General features: G+C 49.6%; 1 protein-coding gene across 3 annotated transcripts in view; it reads right to left on the reverse strand.

Annotated features, from left to right (window-relative positions):
* HIP1 (huntingtin interacting protein 1) overlaps positions 1–23,677 on the reverse strand; it is a 135,533-nt gene that overhangs the window by 58,172 nt on the left and 53,684 nt on the right. The window lies entirely within an intron of this gene.

Below are 23,677 nucleotides of genomic sequence, written 5' to 3' on the forward strand. Positions count from 1 at the left end.
GGAAGGCATAGCAACCCACTCCAGTATTATTCTTGCCTGGAGAATCCCATGGACAGAAGAGCCTGGCAGGCTACAGTCCATAACGTCACAAAGAGCGGAGCATGACTGAAGTGACTTAGCACGCGTGTGCACACACTACATATAAGTTAAATCAACAGGGTGACAACATGCAGCCTTGTCACACTCCTTTCCCAATTGTGAACCAGTCAGTTGTTCCATGTAAGGGTCTGTTGCTTCTTGACCCGCACACAGGTTTCTCAGGAGGCAGGTAAGGTGGTCTGATATTCCCATCTCTTTAAGAATTTTTCAGTTTGTTGTGATCCACACACTCAAAGGCTTTAGCATGGTCAATGAAGCAGAAGTAGATGTTTTTCTGGAATTCCCTTGCTTTCTCTATGATCCAGTGAATGTTGGCAATTTGAATCTCTCCTTTAGATTTGCCAGGCCACTTTGGCCAATCATTTTTTAAAATTAATTTTTATTGGAGTATAGTTGCTTCACTATATTATGTTAGTTTCTTGTACAGTCACACGTACACATACATTCCACTCTTTTTTAGACTTTCTTATTACCATTTAGATCACCACAAAGCTTCAACGGACAATCCTTTGTAATTCATTCCTTTTTTTCTTTTTGAATTCCTGCTTCTCTTCATGCGTTTGACAACAAGCATATTGTCTTACCTCCCGCACTGAGATTAAAATCCCAAGGGTGAGGACCCTGGCTTCTGCCCTCGTGGCAGACGGAGTCTTAATAAATCATCAAATCATTAAGGACTTAATGACTGCTTCCCGGTGAGCCTGCCTCTAAAAAGCACCAGGAATGTGATTCATGGTCTCCTAAGGAAATCTGTTCTCCTTCCCCTCTCTCCTCTGAAGGAAATAATCAGGTTTGGAGCTGGGTGATGCCTGGAGGGAGGGGGGGACCGAACCCCGGGCAGAGGGTTGGAAGTCTGGAGCTCCATTGCTCACCTCCGGCCCAGGTTAGAGAACATCCTCCAAGAACAGACTGTCCTCCAGATTCCCCCGGAGTCACACAGGCCCTAAGACCGCGCAGCGTCTCCCTTGAAAGAGCTGCATTGTACACCACTTCCTGACCCAGCTGGCCCCTATGTCCCAGGCTGGTTCCGGAGAGCCGATTATCAGCAGGCACGGCAGGAAGGGCCGCTTTTCCCCAGCCTACCCCCCCCCAGCACCCCCACCGTCCTCTGCGCCCTCAGGACAGTGGCCGCCAACGGGAACTCTTCAGGCCTTGCTTCTGTGGGGAGCCAGGCCTGGGCCGGGGCTGCGGGGGCAGCTGGCCACGTCCGGGTCACGCACACAGCTGCTGGCAGGGCCCAGAGCTCAGTCTGCCAAGGCCGGGCTGGCTCGCAAAGGTTTCATGGCAGGGGCAGGCACCGAGGATGTGCCCGGTGGGAGGGGTGGGGGGTGGGGGCTGGTGGCAGGTCCCCAAAGCCAGGAACCAGAGGGCCCACCACCCAGGCCGAGTATAGGAAAACCGGAGACCAGGCAGGGCAGAAGGAAAAAGCAAAGTGGGACAGAAAGGAGACAGAAGGAATGACAAGGGCACGCAGTGGGTGGGAAGCATTTGCTCAGCAAAGCCACAAGTGGCCACCACCAAGGGCCTCGGGGATGCCCGGCACCCAGGCGGGGTGGGGTGGGCGCACGCACTGCGACCCTCACCGCATCGGGTTTGGAAGTTTGGGGTAAACAGATGAGGCAGGTGGTCGTGTTAGCGCCTGTAACTTGGTCTGGTCTCTTATCTACCTCCTGTACCCCAGTCTGCAATCCTGCAAAAGTTTCCAGAACCTTCTTTTCAAGTGCATGATCCAAAGATGCAGGGCATAAAGGATTCACAATGTCCCTCAGCTCTGTAACTGGTGAGACGTACAAACCAGTGTTGGGGGCAGGGTGGCCAGGGCTGTGAAACACCCAGAATAGCTGAAGAAACAAGCGTTCAAGGTGGAAAAAAACGGGGGAAGCCACGCGAGTGTCCATCCACAGAGGAACGGGTATATAGAACGAGGTGCATCCACACAACGGGATATTATGCAACCCTGAAAGGAAGGAGATCCTGATACCTGCTACAACGTGGATGAACCTCGAGGACATTAGGCTGAGTGAGATGAGCCAGTCACAAAAGGACAGGCACTGTTGGATTCCACTTCTAGGAGAAATCTGGCAGTCACGTTCAGAGAGAAATAGAACAAGGTTTGCCAGGGGCTGCAAGGAGGGGGGACACGGACAGTTAAGGTTGAATGGGGACAGAGTTCCAGTTCCGGAAGACGAAGAAGTTCTGGAGATGGCTGGTGATGATGGTCATGCAAAAATGTGAAAGTACTCAATGCCACCACACTGTACACTTAAAAGAGGTTAAAATGGTAAAATTTATGATATAGAGATTTCAAAATATATGTACTTATTTATTTATTTGGCTGTGCTGGGTCTTAGAGGGATCTTCGATCTTCGTTGTGGTATGTGGCATCTTTAGTTTCGGCATGCTTAGTTTCGGCCCGTGGGATCTAGTTCCCTAACCAGGAATCAAACCTGGGCCCCCTGCATTGGGAGCTCAGAGTCTTAGCCACTGGACCACCAGGGAAGTCCCGGTATATACATTTTTACCATGATAAAAACACGCAAAAAGAGGAATTGATGTATGCTACAACAGGGATGAACCTCAAATACATGATGCTAAGATGCCAGACACAAAATGTCACATGTTGTATGATTTCACTTACATGAAAGATCCAGAATAGGCAAATCCACAGAGACAGAAAGCAGATTGCTAACTGCCAGATCCAGGTAGGAGGGGGAATGGGGAGCAACTGAACAGGTACACTATTTCCTTTTGGAATGATGAAAAACATGTGCTGAATTAGATAGCTGTGATGGTCATACAACATCATGAATGTATGAAATGCTACAGAACTAATACACTTTACATTGGTTGAGACGGTGAATTTTATAGTACGTGGGAACCATTTTTTTTTTAAAGGAAGAAAACAACAGAGGAATTGTGATTTTGACCGAATACCTACTATATGCAGGGCAGGGCTGCCATCTAGGCTGTAGGACTGTGCTATAGAAAGCCAGGTGGGTCTTTCCCAGGCTATGGGCACGATCCCTGTACCTGGACCAGCTGCCTGCGTGCAAGATACCATACTGGTGCCACTGGAGATGCGATGTGAAGGCGGATCTTGTCGCTAAAGAGTTAACGGTTCATAGGGAGATAAAGACCATCCTCTTCCTGTTCCTATTCTTTCCTTCCTTTTCCTGACTCTGCAATTTCACATGAGAAAAGAAAGCAGCGTGGGCACATGGGTTACCTATGCCTTTGTGTGCAAGCAAGACCAGAAAGCTAAAGCCAAAATGACATGGGAATTCCAGAAAACGTTTGGAGCCCCCCAGAAGGGCTACCTTATCACACAAAAAGTCAAAAGAACAAGCAGGGATGGGCGTGCTGCTTTCAGCAATGATGCCATATTGATGATAAACGCCTATTTTTTGCTTCTGTCTTTTCTGTCCAGAATGATCTTTGAAATGAAAAAGTCAGAGAGTGTCCAAAGAGCAAACCCAAGGTGAGTCAGGAGTCTCCTCGGTGCTGAGTGAGCTCAAGCTTCCAACCAACACACAAGGCATTAAGGCAGCAAGGGTCGGGAAGATCCCCTGGAGGAGGAAATGGCAACCCACCCCAGTATTCTTGCCTGGAGAATTCCATGGACGGAGGAGCCTGATGGGCTACAGTCCATGGGGTCGCAAAAGAGTCTGACTAAACAACAACAACAAAGGTGATACACAAATACTCTGGGCATCGTGGTGAGATCTTGGGGAAATGGACTGGTGCCCACAGACCAGACATGGGTGAGGATAAAGGTGACTGACCGGAAGAGAAGAAGGCAAAATTCCACACATGATTCACAAGAGATTCCTCAAAGAGGCAGCACCCATCACCAGGAGCCCACTTACATTCTTGGAAGCAAGTCCTGTGAGACTGACCTTTCCCCATTAAGATGTTAGGCCAGCATCTCAGGAAAATCAAGCAGATGTGGTGTGTACGTCTGACTTTCCATCCTCGAGGATCTTAACACAGTCTCACATAACATCTCGTAGACAAGGATGAGAAAGAATAGGGGCTACCATGATGGGGAAGACCCCCCCCAACTCTGTATCCCTAAAAATCCCCAGAAATTTCCGACAGGCTCTGAATCAGACCATCCAGCACAGGGGTGACTGATTACAGAAAGGGGGACCCCACTGCATCCTCCTGATGGGGTGAGGGAGCCAACAAGCTCCGCCTTCCCACCCTCATTGATCAGGAGGACAGAAGAGTCCCCTTCAACCAGGCCATTCTGCACATTCTCAGGCAAAGATCAGCACCCTCCCCAGGCTTTGCCCCCAGCCAAACCCAAGCTCCTGTCCCCCACCAACGAGAGCAGCCCAGTGTCTCCTGTGGGGCTCAGCCACTCCGCACAGCAGCTGCCACCCCTCCCAGGGGACGGCATCTGTGACAACTGCGGGGTACCCATGAGGGCCTTCAGAAGGTCCTGGGGTGGAGGGCACGAGGGTTAGATCCTGAGACACCGCGTCTCAGGAGAAGGCGATGCTGGCTCATCTTCCCTCTCCCCCACCTGCAGGCCGTCATGGCTTCAGAAAGGCACGCCCTGCCCTCACCCCAGTTCTGTTTCTCTGGTCACAGAGGAAGACTTGTTCTGCTTTCCGAGTTCCCCGAACTGCCGCGCCGCCACGTTCACAGGGGTTGCGCTGAGGACTCACGTGAGTCCCTCTTGGGGCCAGGACTCTGCCTGGAAAGTGATGCCTTGGGCCGGCCCATCCGACACATCCCGGTCATTCAGGAGGGGCCGAGCCGGGCTCGAGCGGCCTTTCGCAATGGCCTTGGCTTCCAGAGGGACAGCTGGTCTGCAAGAGTGGAAACCCTGAGCTGTGTCTTTCCCCAAACCACCCACATTGCTCAACTTCCTCTCCTCCCCTCACCATGCCCTCCAGCACTCTCCTCCACCCAGATTTCTAACCTGGAGGTTCGTTTTGCCTTTTCTCTTTCAGCAGCACAGGAGTGACTTTGCTCTGACTTTCCCAAGGCATAGGGGTGGGGCATCGGAGAGGTGAGGGGGGTGTGGATGGCGGCGGAGCATAGGACCACCCTCCCCTGGCTCCGTGCCTCTCTCAGACCCCACTAAGAGTGTCTCCGTGTCTAATGAATGAGTCAGGAGGCACTTGGGACACCCCTCTAGTGCCAGAGCCTGCCACTTCCCCCATCCCCCAAACCTCTGCTTTTTTGTTCTATTTCTACGGCAAAATCCCCCGGAGAATTTCATGGACTCTCTAGTCCATGGGGTCGCAGAGAGTCAGACACGACTGAGCAACTTTCAAAGCAAAGTCAGTTCCATATTACTCTAAAGCCGCTCCCCCTACTCCCCTCTACCCCAGACTCAAATACAGCAGCAAGAATAACTCACGAGTCCTCCCAGCTGAGAAATCATGGGGTCCCTGATCTCGTGATATCAAAACTCCTTGATGAGGCTGCAGCGACACCCCCTCACGCCTCCTCTTTCAGCTTTATTTCTTACTTCAGATGGTGGTCTCCACAGGACTGTGACCCAATTTTCCCAAAAGGCAACTTATAAATAGAGTCCCATTTTACACAAGGGGGCAGCTGCGCGAAGATATGGTACTTGACTCCAGCAGTGAATCCAGTCACGTTAAATCTTCCCAATTCACCTGTTTGGCTCATTCAAATGTGTGAAGACCAGGTGTGCCTGGATAATTATAGCAATGGCGTTTCTCCTTTATTGTCTAGCCCTTCAGTTTGTAGAGAGCTTTCATTTGCATGATGCCAAGAAACCCTGGCAAGGGAGCTGGGCACACTTTATTTATTTAAGATAAATAAATATGTATTTATTTATTTGGCTATATCTGGTCTTAGTGGAGGCATCTGGGTCTTTGCTGCATCAGGTGGGATCTCTAGTTGTGGTCCACGGCATATGGGATCTTAGTTCCCCAGAGACAGGGATCGAACCCTCGTCCCCTGCATTGCAAGGTGGATTCTTAACCACTGGACCACCAGGGACATCCCTGGGCACACTTTATAAATAAACAAGTGGGCTCAGAGAGACCCAGCCACACCAGCCGGGCACAGGCTCTACACTGTACAACCTTGATGGTTATAACTGAATTCTTATTCAGAGGCAGCTTGTTTACTAAACTCTGCTCTGACCTCAGCACATCTGTTATGATCTTTTGGTCCCATGAGAACAAAAAAAGGAGAAAGTCTTTCAGAAAACCTAGAGGGGCTACCTGAAGAAGACCCTCCCCGAGGTCAGACAACCTCTAAACAAATCAACTAGTACTCTTGTCATGGAAGCAGGTCCGGGTCTCAGAGGTCTGCACATCTCTCACCAAACCTCCATAATGCACAGTTGTACTGTGGCAACCCACTCCAGTATTCTTTCCTGGAGACTCCCATGGACAGAGGAGCCCGGCGGGCTACAGTCCACAGGGTCGCAAAGAGTTGGACAGGACTGAGCGATGAAGACTTTCACTTCACTTTCATTCTTTCTCAAGAGGAACTCACTCCAGGTTGAAGGGAAACAGACTGAGTGTTGGGCCTCTGAAGTCCAAGGTGACTGCAGGCAGACACTGTTGACAGCACCTGGACTCACTCCATCAGGCAGAGGCCCCGGGAGCTCACTCTCATCTGAGATAGTGACAGGTGGGTGACGTCCTGAGAGGGGACAAAGATGGGACATTCCTGAGCCCTGAACTCCAGTTCCCAGACAAATCAGCCAGCCTCTGGTCAGTCTTGGCCAAATTCATAGAAGGAACCTTCTGCAAAGCCCCAGAGGGGATGCCTGCCCAGCCTCATTCTTTCTTTAAAAAAAAAAAAAAATTTTATTTGGCTGCGTGCTTATGTGCTCCCTCACTCAGTTGCGTCCAATTCTTTCCAATCCTTTGGACTATAACCTGCAAGGCTCCTCTGTCCATGGGATTTTTTGGGGGCAAGAATACTGGAGGGGGTTGCCGTTTCCTCCTCCAGGAGATCTTCCCAAACCAGGGACTGAACCTGTGTCTCCCGTGTCTCTTGCATTGTGGGCAGATTCTTTACCTGCTGGGCCATCAGGGAAGCCCATCGGGTCTTAGTTACAGCATTCGGGAACTTCAGATGCAGTGTGTGAGGTCTAGTTCCCTGATCAGGGATCTAGTTCCTTGACCAGGGATAGAACCAAGGCCCCCTGCATTGGGAATGCGAGGAGTCTTAGCCACTGGACCAGCAGGGAAGCTCCCCGCAGCCTCATTCTACAGAAAGCAAGCATGCATGAGAGAAGGACAAATAGCACACAATGTGGTTTTTTTTTTTTTTTTTGGTCAGTGGCTCTCCAACCTGGCTGTACCTGAGTATCATCCAACAGCCGACCCCTGGACCCCAGTATGCACCTAAAAGATTCCTTTGCTCCACCCATGACTGGATTCTTCTGGTCTGAGAAGGGGCCACCGTTCATCATACTCTAAGCCTAACTGTGTTACAGAAGAACATTCTATGTCAGAGCCTAAGGGGGAAGAAAAAACTCAGCCAAGGGAAAATCGGGAATGAAGGGGGGGAAGGAGAGCAAAGGAAAAGGAAATAATCAAGACAGTGGAAAAATGGAAAAAGAAGAGATTCCCTCAGCTCAGACATGCATACCTTGATATAAAGTAAATATAATCTTTTTCTTCCAGAAAATGTGAATTGACGCTAAGGACAAATTAGGAGATTATTCGTTTTACAGAAGAATTTGACATCAGAGGCCTTTAAATAGAAATCTCTCCGCTAGTACATTTAAAATAGGATTCCTTTTACAGAAGTGTGATTTATACAAAACCCCTGTTACATAAACCTCAGGAAAAGAGTTCTCCTGCCATGTAGTCTGGCTAACTATAGAACTGGCCCAATAGAGATGGTCACCTGTCTTCTTCCAAAAGATACCCAGCCCTGCTCTCCGTCACCTACATCTACTGTTTTACCTGATTATGGTTCACTGATTCTTAAAGGGCCCCTGGAATCTCTTCTCATCTTCCCTAAACTCAAGGAACAACTGCTCTGAATTTTCTTTCTTTTAAAGAGAATATTTATGTATTTATTTGGCCATGTCGGGTCTTAGTTTGGGCACTCCAGGTCCTCACTGTGGGGCACGGATTCGCTAGTTGCGATGTACGGGCTCAGTAGTTGTGGCACCCGGCTCTGGAGTATGCAGGCCCAGGAGCTGCAGTCTGTGGGCTTAGTTGCCCTGAGGCGTGTGGGGTCTGAGTTCCCCAATCAGGGATCAAACCTGCTCCCCCTGCATTGCAAGGCAAATTCTTAATCGCTGGGCCACCAGAGAAGTCCCTGAATTCTTTTCATACTCATTCATTCAACACATGTTTCCTGAAGGTTATCATGTATTGGGCACTACTCTAGGAATGAAATGAAATTAATGCAGCCATGAAATTAAAAGACCCTTGCTCCTTGGAAGAAAAGCTACGACCAACCTAGACGGCGTATTAAAAAGCAGAGACATTACTGTGCCGACAAAGGTCCATCTAGTCAAAGCTATGGTTTTTCCAGTAGTCACATATGGATGTGAGAGTTGGACCATAAAGAAATCTGAGCACCAAAGAATTGATGCTTTTGAACTGTGGTGTTGGAAAAGACTCTTGAGAGTCCCTTGGACAGCAAGGAGATCCAACCAGTCCATCCTAAAGGAAATCAGTCCTTAATATTCATTGGAAGGACTGATGCTTGGCCATCTGATGCAAAGAACTGACTTATTGGAAAAGACCTTGATGCTGGGAAAGATCGAAGGCAGGAGGAGAAGGGGGCGACAGAGGATGAGATGGTTGGATGGCAACACTGACTTGACGGACATGAGTTTGAGTAAGCTCCGGGAGCTGGTGATGGACAGGGAGGCCTAGAGTGCTGCAGTCCATGGGGTAGCAAAGAGTTGACTGAGCAACTGAACTAAACTGAACCAGGGATACAGTTGTGAACAAAAAAATGATGTCTCTGATCCTGTGGCTCTTATATAATAGTGGGAGAGAGGAAGTAAATAAATAAAATACACAGTACATGAGATGGTGATCTACAGAAGAAAGACAAGGCTAACAACAGGCTGGGGCATTCCAGGCTGGTGTTAGAGAGAACCCTACACACGGTCATCAGGAGAGGCTGTCTGAGGAGGTGACACAGGCATGCACTTGAAAATGATGAGGAAGCAAGCCCGGCAGACACCTCAGGGAACAGTTCCAGGCACAGCTCACCTGGCAGGTTAAGAAATAGCTAGAGGTCAGGCATAGGACAGGGAAGTCTGGTGTGCTGCAGTCCCTGGGGTCACAAAGAGTCGGGACATGACTTAGTGAATGAAGTACAAGAGGTCAAGTGTAGCTGGCGCTGAGAGGTCAGAGGAGGGAAGGACCAAATCGCTAGGGGCTATTGTTAAGGACCAGCCTTTGTTTTAGGCAAGACAGGGACCACTGGGAAGTTTTGAGCAAAAGGGTGGCAAGATCTGACTCACTTCTTCAGAGGATCCCTCTGGCTGCCGTGCTGAGAAGAGGATGCAGGGACCAGCCTGGAAGCAGAGACAGTGATCAAGCTGCTGCTGCATTAGTTCACTTGGAGATGACGGGAGCTCAGACCGGGCTGAAGGCAGCAGAGGAGCTGAGATGTGGTGGGATTTGGATATGTTGTGAAAGCAGAGCCGACAGGATGCGCTGATGTTTGGACGTGTAGTGTGAGGAAGGAAGGAGTCAAGGAAAGTGAAAAGTGTTAGTCGCTCAGCTGTGTCCAACTCTTTGTGACCCCAGGCAAGAATACTGGATTTCCCAGGCAAGAATACTGGAATGGATTGCTATGCCCTTCTCCAGGGGATTGTCCCAACCCAGGGATTGAACTCAGGTCTCCCACTTTGCAGGCGGATTCTTTACCGGCTGAGCCACCAGGGAAGTCCAAGAAGTCAAGGAGGGCACCATAACTGTTTGCCAGAATAATGAGAGGGTCTGAGCTGCCATTAACAAGATGCAGAGAATCATGGAAGCACAGGTTTGGGGCAGGGCAGATCGGTGCTTCTTTTTGGACATGTTAAATAAAGGATGTTTGTTGGATATCCAGAAGGAGCTGTAAATGAGCCAGGGGATGTGCAAGCCTGGAATCAGAGAAAGGTTCTCGCTCATCCTTAAGTCGCTCAGTTATGTCAGACTCTTTGCGACCCCATGGACTGCAGCCCACCAGGCTCCCTCTGTCCATGGGATTTCCCAGGCAAGAGTACTGGAGTGGGTTGCCATTTCCTTCTGCAAGGGATATTCCCAACCCAAGGATCAAACCCTAATCTCCTGCTTGGCAGGCACATTCTTTACTGATGAGTTCTTGCTAGATCCTAACGGAATCAATATTCAGATATACTTGGTCAGTCTGGTGATCCTTCTTCACTGAGGCCTTGCAAGAAAGAGGGGAGGGGGGCGTTGACCTGCTTTGGGAAGATGGGCACCAGGAAGCTGGCAGTGGATGTGTCTGTTTGAGGGGAGGAGGCGGGGATGGGAGTCTGGAGAAAGCAGAGGAAATATAAGGACGAAACATCTGGAGTCCCATCACAGGCCCATCCATCCCAGCTACAGGGCTCCAGGCCTGGGGAGAGAACCTTCTGACTCATTTCCACTGAGAGAACACACGGGTCAATGTCAAGCTCGAGGTTCCAGGAACGTCCCTATTAACATACAACTGAAGCACAGGCATCACTGAACTCAGGTCAGAGCCAAACAGAAGACAGTGGACATGAGCAGGCAGGATCCAGTTACCCTCGGGAGGCCTTGGACTGTCCAGCTGGCAGGCGGAAACCCTGATGGATATTTCCAGGGCCGGACCCAGGCAGTAACAACGAGCTGGGGTGGATTTGCTAAACGGTCTTCTAAAGTGGAGAGAGGGGTGGATGCTAATTTTGGAGGCGGATTTCGTCATCAGCTCTGGGGCTGTGATGTGAGTTCCTGGGAAAGGAGAGAAGCCAGAAAAGCTCACTTCTTGTTTCTCGAGGGGTGAAGGAGAGCCCTTCCTCTGGGGAAAAGCCACACGGTTCAGAAGTGCAGGGCGTAGAGGGAGATGCCCAAAGGGCCCAGGCAGGGTGAACCCCCACCGGGCACCCAGGCCTGATGCCCTCCTGGTTTCTGGGCTACCAGCTCTTGTTCTAAAGCACAGCTCCTGCGGACTTCCCTGGTGGTCCAGTGGTTAGGACTCCCAGTGCAGGGGGCCCGGGTTTGATCCCTGGTCCAGGAACTAGATCCCACATGCCACAACACCCTGCATAGCCAAATGAATAAATATTTAAAAAGCAATAATAATAAAGCACAGCTCCCGGGCTTCCCTGGTGGTCCAGTTGTTAAAACTCTGCACTCCACTGCAGGGGGCACGGGTTTGATCCCTGCCGCATGGCATAGTCAAAAAAATAAATAAAAAAATAAAGCACATCTCCAACCATGCTAGACACATCCAGGGACTCACAGCAGCACCTCAAGCCTCTGCTTCAAGCTACTCTTATAAGCTAGATTAACCCCCCTTCCCCAAACCATCTCTGTTTATTTAAGTTCTGCCATTAACTGGTCAGTCATGACTGTATTCACTCAATAAATTCACTCATCAAACAAATACTGAGCACCTCTGCAACTGCTGTACTCAGTTAACTCACAGAGGAGTAAGAAAGAAGTCCTGGCTTCAAAGAGAGTGATCTAGGTGGGGAGAAAGATGGGTGGTATTGCATACACAGCCAGTGGGAAGAGGGGCTGGTGGGTGCAGGATGTAGGGAGGCCTCGGGGTAAGCATCCTACCAGGCTGGACAAGTCAGACAGGGAAGCCCTTCCCTGGACCCAGAGAGCCAGCCCAGACAAGGGGCATTCAGGGGAGAAGCCAGTGCTGGTCACAAAAGCGGAGGTCAGTGCCCAACGGCAGTATTGCCAGAGTGTGAAAAAGCCAAGAGGAGGCTGGGACCAGAGAGTCCAGTTTACAGAGTTACAGGGCAACAGAAGAGAGAACCGTCCGAGCAACTTTCCCTGTAAGGACCACCCCACCCGAAACACATCAATGGTTTCTCCTGTCGCAGAGCGTGGGCTGTGGGGTGCGTGAGCTTCCGTAGCTGCAACTCCTGAGCACTAGAGCCCAGGTTCAGTAGCTGTGGGGCACGGGATTAGCTGCTCTACAGCACGTGGGATCTTCCCGGATCAGGGGTCGAACCCTCGTCTCCTGCACTGGCAGGTGGATTCTTTACCACTGAGCCACCAGGGAAGTCCCTTAAAAGCCCCAATCTTAAAGCCCGAGTTATTAAAGCGTAAAAGCAGTGACTAGACAGACACACTTCAATGTGTATACAAGGATCTCACCTCAACTGTGGAGAATGGATACAGCTAAATGTCTATTAGTGCGGGAATGATTACGATGAAGTGATACATGGCTCTACTCATCTGGAAATATGAATCGCTGATGGTTGCTAAGTGCTTGCCCTGTACCAGACACTGGTCTAAACCACGTACAGACACACTAACTCCTCTGCCCTTAGGACAACCCTTCACATTCCCCTACACACGGGGGAAAACCCGGGCTCAAGGAGCCCGTCACCTGTCCAGGTGAGCAAGCGGTGGATACAGAGTCTGAACCCCAGGACCCATGACCTTGACCACGCTTGGTGTGTTTCTAGATCTAAGACACAGAGAAAGCTAAACTACAAGTTTACAAAACTGCATCACGGCATGGCCCCATTTTGTTTAATGTGTGTGTGTATCTGTCTGTATGGATGTGCTTGTGCTATGCTGTGCTTAGTCGCTTACTTGTGTCCAACTCTTTGGGACCCCATGGACTGCAGCCCCGCAGGCTCCTCTGTCCATGGGGATTCTCCAGGCAAGAGTACTGGAGTGGGTTGCCATGTCCTCCTCCAGGGGATCTTCCCAACCCAGAGATCGAACCCAGGTCTCCAGCACGGCAGGCGGATTTACTTTCTGAGCCACTAGAGAAGCCCATGGATATGATTACATTTGGTCAAATCAAATGAACATTTGGCCAGTTTTTACTTCTAAAAACTGTCCTTTCAGCTGGTTCAACCTTGCACACGTGCATGTGTGTTGGTGTGTATACCTACGTGCCCACAGATAAGAAAGTCTGTAAGGATCTATACCAAATTGTTAGCAGTGGTTTTGGATGGTGGGAATATGCCTGATCTTTGCTTTTTTTCTTACACTTCTTCATATTTTCTGAAAACCGGCACAATGTTAAATGTTTTCTTGTGCATGACCTGTTTCCTCACTACAGCTACGTGAGATTAAAATGCACCAAAAGTGGGGTCTTCCCTGATGGTCCAGTAGTTGAGAATCTGCCTTCCAATGCAGGGGACTGGCATTCCATCCCTGGTGGGGGACCTAAGATCCCACATGCCTCGGGGCAACTAAGCCCAAGCGCTGCAAACAGAGAAGCCTGCACAGCGCAGGGAGACCCAGCGCAGCCCAAAATAACAATAATAAAAATAAAATGTGGGCTTCCCTGGAGGCTCAGTGGTAAAGAATCCACCTGCCAATGCAGGAGACATGGGTTCGATCTCTGATCCGGGAAGATCCCGTATGCCTTGGAGCAACTAAGTTTGTGCACAACTACTGAGCCTGTGCTCTCAGCCCGGGAGCCACAACTACTGAAGCCCCAGCGCCCTGGAGCCTGTGTTCCGCAGCAAGAGAAGCCACTGCAAAGAGAAACCTTTGCACTGCAGTGAGAGAAAGCCTGAGCAGCAACGAAGAGCCAGCACAGCCATAAATAAATAAATAATTTTAAAAAATAAAATGTACCCAAAGTTCAGGAGCCTAGCCTTCCTCCTCAACTACCGCACCCGAGGCCAGGGCACTCATGGCCACTTCCCCTCGAGAGCTGAGAAGTCAGAGCATGGGCAGAAAGTTGTACGAGACAGAACCAGAGTCTGCTGACTCAGGGGACAATGCTGACATATGGACAGGACAAAAGGGATGACAGCCAGGACCCTGGGTGACGGCACCGGGAAAATCGCCGTCCGGCCCTAAAACTGCTGACACAGATCTTTGAGCTGGCGGGGTCAAGCAGGCACTGATTTGGTAAGACTATTTTCCAGAGAACCCAGCTTGGGAGAAATCCAGCAAAAGAAAAGCTATTTCAGGTCCGAGAAAATGAGGCGGAACCAGTGCTCCAAAGAGAGGTCACGATAGAAAGTTAATGAAATGTTCATTTCAAAACAACTTCCGCCTACCCCATGGTATGCAGGTCCCACGCTTATCTTGGCACTAGAAAGGACCATCTCCAGGCACTGGGGCCACAAGGGGTGTGAGCCTGTTGGCCAGTAGAGCACATTCCAGTCTGACTGTTCAGTGGAGGCCGCCTCACTTAGGAGACACCTGTGGATTATTTTTAACTTGGACCCTCACGCCCTGCCCGCAGTTATCTCTCTTCCCCCATTCCTCTGGCCCTGCTCCTAAGAGATCCACTCAACATCCTTTTGCCGGCTCGCAGTACCACGCTCCCAACTGGAATGTCTTCTCCTCTTCTCACTGAATCACCCATTCAGTCAGCATCTACTGGGCGTCAAGTCTTTTCATCAATGACATTGCCGCTCCCTGGACTCAAAGCAGAGCTTAAACACCAACTCTTTCAGAGAGCATCAAGGTATGAAGCTTTGGACCCCGTGTCCTGGGAACTTCGCTAGCCCCACAGAAACGGGGATTGTCCCTAGTCTGGCACAAAAGAGCAGGTGGTTCCTGAACCAATCCCACGCTCTTGTGACCTTGCTGGGGTTTTTGTTTTCTTTGGCTGCACTGGGTCTTAGGTTAATGCTTTTTTTTTGGGGGGGGGGTCGAAAGGCATGTGGGACCTTAACTCCCTGATCAGGGATCCAATTTGCACCCCCTGCATTGGAAGGCAAAGTCTTAACTACTGGACTGCCAGGGAAGTCCCAACATTGTGCTTTTGCATGCGTGGCTTTCTCTGCTTAGAATGCCCTTACCTTCCTAACCCTCTGGGCAAGGTCCTTCCCCTCGCCCAGTTTTCTCAGTGAGCCCCCCTCCTCTAGTGCCAGGCAGAGTACCACCCTCTCCCATGCTAGCACATCCCACAACTGGACCCTATGCATTTTATCGCAAGTACTGTAATTACTTATTGCCCCACTAGACTGAGCTCACTCACCAGAGGTCATCTTGAAAGAAAGACTATTCTATGCCTTCACCTAAAGTTTCAAGATTATATTTATTGCCTGAATGAATGAGCAACAATATTAATAATTATGGACTGGTGGCACAGTGGTAAAGAATCCTCCTTCCAAAAAAAAAAAAAAAAACAATCCTGCCAATGCCGGAGACTCAAGAGACGCGAGTTTGATCCCTGGGTCGGGAGGATCCCCTGGAGGAGGGCATGGCAACCCACTCCAACATTCTTGCCTCGATAATCCCATGGACTCAGAGGTCTGGCAGGCCAGAGTCCACAGGGTCGAAAAGAGTCAACACAACTGAGCAACCACACGCACACTTCTCAGGTGCCAAGAATTGTAAACATATCATCTTAACCCCTCAAGAGTCGGCACACACCGATTGATCTTCTAAAGTTAGCTGATATACAGCAAAGTCAACTAACCTGTCCATGGTACTTGAGTGGCATCAGGATTCAGCCTCCGGCCTTTGTGACTCCAAAGCCCTGGGTCAGCGTCTACAGTGGTCTCAGGACACCAAAGTCACCTCTGCGTGCAGGGGCGGGGCTGGCTCCCACTCCCACTTACAAACAGGCCTCCCCCGCTGTAATCACCATCTTACCTGCTCACAGCAATCATCTGCAGATTAAAGACTCACTAGAAACTAGGGAATCTAGAGGAGACAGGGGTTTTGTTTTGGTTTTTTTTTTTTTCCTTCTTCTTAAATGGCTTAATTTCTCTGGGGATCCAGGAAATATGAATTTTGTCTGGCTTCTGTGGTCCAGGGGCAGCTGCCAGACCATGTGCCCGTCTGGCTTTGGATTGGGACCTCTTGGGTAAGAAAGGAGACACAGATGGAATGGAAAGAGCTCTTCAAGAAAATCACCCAGCTGTGTATGGGTCGGGGGCGGGGAGGGGGTTGGGGCTGGGAATGGTCAGCAGGGAGGGCTGGTCATCTGTGAGCTGGGCTGTCTTAAAACCTGCATGTGGGGACTTCCCTGGTGATCCTGTGATTAAGGATCCGCCTTGTAATGTGGGGACATGAGTTTGATTGCTGGACAGGGAACTAAGATCCCAACTAAGATTCTACATGTTGCAGAGCAACTAAGCCTGTGTGCCACAACTAAGACCCATCACAGCCAAATAAATAAATATTAAAAAAAAAAAAAAAATCCTGTAGGTGCATCTGAATTTAGTCCCTGATCGGCAGAGTGACTTTAGAGCCTGCTGAGGACACTAAATCCTGTTTCTTTCTCAAGGCTAATTTTTTTTTAATTTTAATTTTTAATTATTTGATTTGATTTTTTAAAACTAGAGGATAATTACATAATATTGTGATTTTTTTTTTGTCACACATCAACATGAATTGGCCACAGGTATACATATTTATTTATTTATTTGGCTATGCAAAGTCTTAGTTGCGGCCTGTGGGATCTAGTTCCCTGACCAGGGATCAAACCCAGGCCCTCCACATTGGGAGCATGGAGTCTTAGCCATTGAACCACCAGGAAATCACCTCAAGGCTATTTCAAGGGAGAAAATAATCCAGGTAAGAGTGTTCTGATAATGATGCAATGATGAAAAATTCACTCAGTCGTGTCCGACTCTTGGCAACCCCAAGGACTATACAGTCCATGGAATTCTCCAGGCCAGAATAGTGGAGTGGGTATTCTCTCCCTTCTCCAGGGGATCTTCCCAACCCAGGGATCAACCCAGGTCTCCCGCATTGCAGGTGGATTCTTTACCCACTGAGCCACCAGGGAAACCCCAGAGTGTTCTACCAACTACAAATGTCCAGGTGTCCTCCAACTCAAAGCATTTCACGGAAATCTGCCTCCCCTCCTTGATTCCAAATCTTTCAACAGACACCTCGGCCATCCTCAGCTCTGGGTCCCAGGCATATTAACACCCACCCCCAGGGGCCTGCACACAAAGTGAGAATCCTACATGTGTCTGCACTGAACAGGAACCTCATCTGAGCAGGATACAATCTTTGTGTTGGGTGACAGTAAGAGACAGCAGTCAGATGGAAAGGGCTTCCCAGGTGGTGCTAGTGCTAAAGAACCTGCCTCCCAGTGCAGGAGACAAGAGACGCAGGTTCGATCCCTGGGTCAGGAAGATCTCCTGGAGGAGGGCCTGGCAACCCACTCCAGTATCCTTGCCTGGAGAATCCCATGGACAGAGGAGCCTGGCGGACTACAGTCCGTGGGGTATCAAAGAGTCAGACACGATGGAAGCGACTTCGCATACACACACATCAGATGGTAAATCAAAAACTCTTTTTTCCCCCTAAGCATTTTTAAAAGAGGCAAATAACAGATTTCCTTCCCCGCTGTCACTTGGCTGAAGCCAATGTCAGCTCTGACCCCTGACCTTATTCCACGGGCTATCCTGAGAAAGTGGCTGGTCCGTGATGCTCAGCTCAGTTTGAGAAACCGTGCTTGGTGTACCTAAAGCTCACTCCTCCGAAACTGCTCCCCAGTGTGAAAAGGAGTTTGCCTTTCACTGGGGGCCTGTCACACCTTAGGTGTGGAATCACAGGTCTCCGAGGACTGTTTCCAAAGCCTGAACCAGAGTCTCCAGGCTGGCAAGGACTTGGGGGCCGTGCTCCTCCAGGGTCCCTCCTCCAAGGGCCACAAGGTGCCGTTTCTCATCTGGAAGTGGATTCTGCCACAGGATGGATGCTCTCCTGTGAGGCAGTCCTGGCCAGCCAAAACCCCGCCTCCTAGAGCCCCCCGGAGTAGGTAAACTACCCCTTCCTCCCAACAGCCCTCAGTTGTCCATCAGCCTTCTCTACCACTGGCTGGACTACTCATTTTACTGACATCCTCCTCACTGCTCTCTGGACAGTCTCTAGGTCAGATGCCTCAAACCTTCTCTGACACTAACCACGATAAAAAGCACATCTTACAAGGCAGGTCCATGCGTGTGTGTGTGTGTACACCCCAACCAATTTCATGAACCTTCTTACATGGAAGACACTTGGATGTTTTCTGGTCTGTTTCACTCTTTCAAAAGCTTGGCTGCAAGCCACTAAACCGATATTTTGTGACCCAGAACTGAACACGCTGCTCTGGTTTCACCGAGCCAGTCACCCATGTCCAGCTTTGACTGATTATTCAGCTCGGACACTAAGCTTTCCTTTCCACGCAGCTATTAGCTGATGTGAGCTGTGGGTGGAGTCCTGGGCATCTTTTTACACTGGGATCTCTCTGGCTCAGCTCTCCTCCACGCCTCTCCTGCATCCAGCAAGTCTGCATGAATCTCAGCAGACAGCAGGTTGGCCTGAAGCTACTTCCTGCCCTGCCATCAACACTGTTCACTCAGGACACCTAGATGTTTTTCCCCACTTTTTCCCTGACCTCTTCCCATCTTTCTGTTGTGTAAGATGGAGTGTTGTTGCTGTTGTTTAGTTGCTAAGTTCTGTCCGACTCTTTGTGACTCCATGAACTGTAGCCCACCAGGCTCCTCTGTCCATGTGATTTCCCAGGCAAGAATACTGGAGTGGGTTGCCACTTCCTTCTCTGGGAGATCTTCCCAACCCAGGGATCAAACCCATGTCTTCTGCACCGCAGATGAATATTTACCGCTGAGCCACCTGGGAAGCCCCTAAGTTGGAGGATCCCATGGATCAGAAATCTGACACCTGAAGCAGGCAGCTGAGATGCGTAAAGACACCCCAAGATTTAGAAACAGCGATACGGGCTTCCCTGGTGGCTCAGAGGTAAAGAATCTGCCAATGCAGGAGACATGGGTTTGATCCCTGATGTGGGAAAATCCCATGTGCCCTGGTGCAACTAAGACCATGGGCCACAACTATTGAGCCTTGCTCCAGAGCCCAAGAGCCACAAATACTGAAGCCCGTGTGCCCTAGAGTCTATGCTCTGCAACGAGAAGCCACCGCAACGAGAAGCTCGTGCACCGCAACTAGAGAGTAACCCCTGTGGCCACAACTAGAGAAAAGCCTGAACAATGAAGACCCAGGGTGGCCCAAAACAAAAATAAATGAATAAAATGATTTATATATGCATGCTAAGTCACTTCAGTTGGGTCCGACTCTTTGCGACACTATGGACTAAGCCCACCAAGCTACTCTGTCCATGGGATTCTCCAGGCAAGAGTGGGTTGCCATTTCCTTCTCCAGGATATATATATATATATAGGTACACAGACACATAGGCGCTAATCCCTTCTTCCGGGATCTTCTCCCCTGGGAGACCAGAGGCCAAAAGCCACCACCTCCAGCTCATCATTTTAGATGAGCTTCTGTCAGTTCTAGAATCTGGTCCCTAAATCTTTTTCCTTACCCTTTACTGACTTTGTCACCATTTTGGTGATGTGGAGAACTGGGGGTCCCAGATCTGGTTCCAAGATTTCCCTTTTCTGAACGTCAGTTTTTTCATCTGTGAAATGTGGCTAATTCTTTATGCCCTGCATTTCTCCTGGAGTTGTGGTGAGCAGGAACATGGGTGGAAATGCTCTGTAAACTGTAGAGCACTATAATGCAAATATAAATTGTTATATAAACTATACCACCTTTTGTTAGGAACTCGGGACTTCCCTGGCGGTCCAGTGGTTAAGAATGGGCCTTGCCATACAGGGGAACTAAGATGCCACATGCCACGGAGCAATTAAGCTTGCCTGCCACAACTGCTGAGCCTACAGGACATAACAAAGGTCTTGCATGCTGCAACTAAGATCTGACATGGCTAAATAAATACATAAAACTTTTTTTAAAAAAAAGAATTGATGTTACTCAGCCACAAAAAGGAATGCATTTGAGTCAGTTCTTCTAATGAGGTAGATGAACCTAGAGCCTATTATACAGAGTGAAGTAAGTCAGAAAGAGAAAAACAAAACCATGTATTAATGTGTGTATGTGGAATCTAGAAGGATGGTACTGACGAATCTGTTCGAAGAGCAGCAATGGAGACATAAACTTAGGGAACAGACTTATGGACAAGGACAGCGGAGAAGAGGGGGAGGATGTGATGAATGGAGAGAGCAGCATGGATGCATATACACTAACATATGTAAACAGCCAATGGGAATTTGCTATATGACTCAGGGAACTCAAACTGGGGCTCTGTCATAACCTAGAGGGGTAGGAATGGGCAGGGTGGGAGGGAAATTCAAGAGGGAAGGGACATATATACACCTATGGTTAACTCATGTTATGTATGACAGAAATGAAACCAGTATTATAAACCAATCATCAGTCAATTAAAAATAAGTAAATATTAAAAAAAAAAGAATTGACAAGGGTTGCCTCTGCTCCCCCAATTACAGCACCATGCATTCCTGCTCTGTGTTCAGTGAAGGCACAGAACTCATTATTGACTCTGGGTTAAACTGCCGGGTTAGACCAGTTTTCCCTTGGCCAGATATCTGATGTCATCAAAAATTCATCAGGTCACGGCAGCTGGTGAATCCACTGTCCCCAATCATTTTTACCGTCATTCAGAAAGATAACCAGACCTGGGAGAAGAGGTTCCCCAAAGCAAGTCAACTGAAATACGGCCTGAGTTCAGCTTTTTAGGCCAATCAAGAAAATAAAGGCTGTGATGCGGGAGGAGGGAATCAGAGTCATCTGAGATGAGACTTTGGGGACTTTCATTGGGCTTCCCCGGGTAGCTCAAACAGTAAAGAATCTGGCAGATTCTTCTCCTGGAATGCAGGAGATCTGGGTTCGATCCCTCGGTTGGGAAGATCCCCTGGAGAAGGAAATGGCAACCCCCTCCAGTATTCCTGCCTGGAGAGTTCCATGAACAGATAAGCCTGATGGACTACAGTCCATGGGGTCACAAAGAGTCCGACACGACTGAGTGACTAACACTTTCATTGTCATAACAGCCACTACACGTGGAGGATTTACTATGCTAAAGTAAAGTATGCCTTAAAGAATTATTTCCAACTTTGATGAGGATGCTCAAGGATCATTTTACACACGAGGCTAAAAGGTTAAGAAACACGCTCAAAAGGGATAAACTATAATCTGCTTTTTCTCGTTCAGTGATAAGCAAGTGAAACCCCAAAGCTCATTCAAGGATGTGGCTGCAACGTTGGGTTTGAGGTCTACCCTGGAACTAAGGACCCCCAGAATGAGAACTTTAAACCAGAGTTTTCACAGTCAGAACAGATAGCAACTCTGGCCTTCAGCAGGAATGGGAAGCGATGCCAACTCCCTGGGGTGGGTAAGGTTCTTCTTGCTCCCCAGTCCAGGGTCTGTGCTCTTTACAAAGAGCCGAGAACAATTGTTTCTGGGCTGGGAGCTTGGCTGCTCAATGATTCATGAGAATCTAGTATTACTTTTGTTTGGACCCCAAACTAAAAGAGCAAAGAGGCAATATATGTGCCTCTCCTGTGCCCAAAATTCTCCAGAGGTTACCCACTGCCGACAGGCCAAGGTTGGAATGCCTTGGCTGGCATTCAACGCTTTTCTGCTTGGACCTTACCAGCGATCTCAACATTCTCTCATCTCAGAACTCTGTCCTCAGCCTCATCCAATGGGTTCTGCCCATTTTTCTTCCTGCAACTCTGCCCACTGGTAAGGAACACCCCTCACTACTCTCAGCAGAGCTGAAACCATTCAGCCGTGAAGACCCAGCCCAGGGTCTTTCTTCCAGACTCTGTAGCCCCTCCGTTCTCAGAGCCCACAGCCCTCAGAGCTGAGAACTTCTGATCCGGATCTGCACTGATAGCCATTAGGCTGGCTTGCATCTCTCTGACCCCTCACCTAGATGCTAAGGGTCAGAGGAGCAGGGAGGCCATACATTATGTTTCTGTCTCCTTCACATGGTCCTTGCTATAGAAAGACAGGAATTAAATAAAGGCTGTTGCATTCAAAAGGGGGTGGATGGGGGCTTCCCTGGTGGCTCAGTGGTAAAGAATCCACCTGACAATGCAGAAGAAAGAGGTTCCATCTGTCATCCAGGAAGATCCCACCTGCCTCGGAGCAACCAAGCCTGTGTGTCACAACTATTGAGCCTGTGCTCTAGAGCCCAGGAGCCGCATCTACTGAGCCCGCAAGCCACAGTTACTGAAGCCCAAGTGCCCTAGAGCCTGTGCTCCGCAACGAGAGAAGCCACTGCAATGAGAAGCCTGCACACTGCAACTAGAGAGCAGCCCCTACTCACCACAACCAGAGAAAAGACAGTGCAGCATTGAAGACTCGGCACAGCTAAAAATAGACTAAAAAATCAAATTATCTTTAAAAATAAAGAAAATGAAGAGGGGATGGATGGAGGGAGGTGGTAGTGTCTGAAGTGGACCAGAGCTCCAGAGACAGAGGTCCTTAAACCCTGCGAGGTGGTCTTCACAGAACAGGCTTTGGAAAGAATCTAAGCTCGGGGACAGAAGGAAGCTCAGAGGTGATCTGGTTTGGCAGCCATTGGTCTAGAATTCTAGGTTCCCTGTCCTTCTCACTACCCCCACGTCCCCACAGCCCAGACAGGTGACTCTGGTCTGGCTAAGACACCCCAAGGAAAAGGCCTTCTGCCTTCCCACCCCTTAAGGTGCACAGAAGACTTTCGGAAGGGTATATCTAATAGTTAGCCAAAGAAAACAAGCTTTTATGGTACCCACATAGGGAATGGTGGTCCAGCCTCTTGGCATTGTCCCACCATGGGCAGTTATGTGTCCTTAGATGAAGATGGGAGCCAGTGAGGCCCTTCACCCGGGGCCCCAGCCCCAGGGGTAGCACTCAGTTTGAACGCGGTCTCCTGCCATGGGAAGGAATGACTCTCACCCATCATCTCCTCCTCACCCACAGTGCCCTACCTAAGACTGAATGCCAAAGGCCTGGCAGGGCCAAGAACTCAGCTGCCTTCTCCAAAGTGATGGTTACTTTAAAAGAGCACTCTGGAAAAATAGCTAGCCTAATTCTATACAAGATGAACTGAAATTATAGTACCTTCTCTTCGCTAAGGTATCAGCAGATCCAGAACCCCGTCTCCCCAGACACACTCCAACCTACGTCCTTCCCTGAAGCCCTGGGGCCCCCACGAAGCACAGGATATCAGGGGATACCTCTCCAGCCTGACACACCAGCCCTCAAAGGCTATGAGGCAGGGGTGTGGGTCTAAAGCCAGGGTCAGTGATCTGAAGAACCCTTGAGGTTCAGAGTAGGAGCCAATAAGGACCCCTAGGCAAACCTGTCCCAGCTCTCCAAGGCTCCCAGAGAACTCCTCCCTTCAGAGTTCCCCAAATCACATCCAGCTGCCCCTGCCCCCGAGCCCCAGGTATGTTCTTCAATCAATCAAGGAGCAAGGTATTCAGCTCCTTTGGTGCCCCTGGAGGAGTAGGGGGGCGGGAAGCCCTGGGAGATGAATCAGTTTCACCAGGGAATCACATGCTTAAGAGGCAGGGGATTGTCTGCTGCCTCCCAGGCCAAGGCAGTTGGGGGGTCTACAAGCAAGCCTCCAGTCTAGAACACCCCTCCATGGATTCTAAGCCAAGGATTCCACCCCTGCCCCATCACCCTCTAGG

This window comes from Cervus elaphus, chromosome 10 (genome assembly GCF_910594005.1).
Source record: "Cervus elaphus chromosome 10, mCerEla1.1, whole genome shotgun sequence".
NCBI lineage: Eukaryota > Metazoa > Chordata > Mammalia > Artiodactyla > Cervidae > Cervus > Cervus elaphus.